Source organism: Haliaeetus leucocephalus, unplaced genomic scaffold (genome assembly GCF_000737465.1).
Source record: "Haliaeetus leucocephalus isolate CR32 unplaced genomic scaffold, Haliaeetus_leucocephalus-4.0 Scaffold218, whole genome shotgun sequence".
In the NCBI taxonomy this organism is placed as follows: domain Eukaryota; kingdom Metazoa; phylum Chordata; class Aves; order Accipitriformes; family Accipitridae; genus Haliaeetus; species Haliaeetus leucocephalus.
In genome coordinates this window covers 288,192-289,403 of record NW_010972654.1, presented here as the reverse complement: position 1 = coordinate 289,403, position 1,212 = coordinate 288,192, and the positions used below count along the sequence as shown (strand labels likewise).

At 53.9% G+C, this 1,212-nt stretch overlaps 1 protein-coding gene across 9 annotated transcripts in view; it reads left to right on the top strand.

Moving 5' to 3' along the window:
• Positions 1 to 1,212, top strand: part of PUF60 (poly-U binding splicing factor 60KDa) — a 33,453-nt gene that overhangs the window by 193 nt on the left and 32,048 nt on the right. The window lies entirely within an intron of this gene.

Genomic DNA, 1,212 nt, shown 5'->3' with positions numbered 1-1,212 from the left:
GCTGGGCGAGGGCGGGGGGCGGGTGCCGCGGGGTGGCTGCGGGCCCTCCGCCGCCTTCGGGCGGCCTTTCCGCCTGCGCCGGCCCCGTTCCCGGGGCCCGCCGCTAAAGGGGGATCGCGGCTTTCCGCCCCCGGCGGCCGTGTCGCTGAAGGTCCCGCGGGTGCAGCGGATGGGGTTTCTGCCCCGCATTCGCGGCGGCTTCCCTGCCGGGAAGGCGGCCCGTTTCCCCTCCGCGCCGCCGGCGGTGACGGGCTGGAACCGGGGCCCCGGGAGGGGGGATCGTCGGGGCGGCCGCTGGCGCTTAACCGTCGTCGGTGTCGCGTTTTCCAGGCGCCGTCGGTAACTAGCGTGTGGTTTATCCCGGCCCTGGTGTTTAGGAAATACGTGTTCACTGAGCTGGGGTACACGGGTGTTACTTCCTGTGGGCTTGTTTGCTGCTTTCAGAAATTTGCTTCTTTAAAAAGATCTGGGTAGGTGCTAGGGCCATTTAAAAAAAGGATTTAGCAGGGGCTTTTCTCTCCCAGAGCCTTGTAGCCTGAGGTGGAAATGTGAGCTGCTGGTCACCTTTCCTGACAAAACAGGTTAGGTGCCCAGTGCGGGCTGGTTATTTTTATATTTCCTGTTGTTCCTTTTGTGTATTCGTGAAAGGATCCCAACATTATTGATTTTTATGAGTTGTTTGTGTTTTCGGGAACATTCTTTAGAACTTTCTTGAATGGACTGCTAGTGTTGTAAAAAAGCAGAACACTAATTTCAGAGGCTCGTTTGTTTTCTTTGTGAGTTAGCCTTAAATAGAAGAAATTGAAGTGCTTCCCTGAGGCACTATTCAGCCTTCCCTGGACCAGTCCTTTTATTTGTGGCTAACTATGGAATTGTATAAAATGGAAATACAAAACCTCTTAGGTGTCAAGCGTCCAGGGAAGGTAGCCTGTAATACAGTTGTGGATGCTGGGGAGCTGTGAGGGGGGTGGCCAGGCTCATGAGCATCTGATGGTATTTGGAGGGAGCACATAGAATCACAGAATCATTTAGGTTGGACCTTTAAGATCGAGTCCAACTGTCAACCCAACACCACCATGCCACCAAACTAAACCATGTCCTGAAGTGCCTTGCCTACATGTTTTTTGAATATCTCTGGGGATGGTGACACCACCACTTCCCTGGGCAGCCTGTTCCAATGCCTGACAATCCTTTTGGTGAAGAAATTTTTCC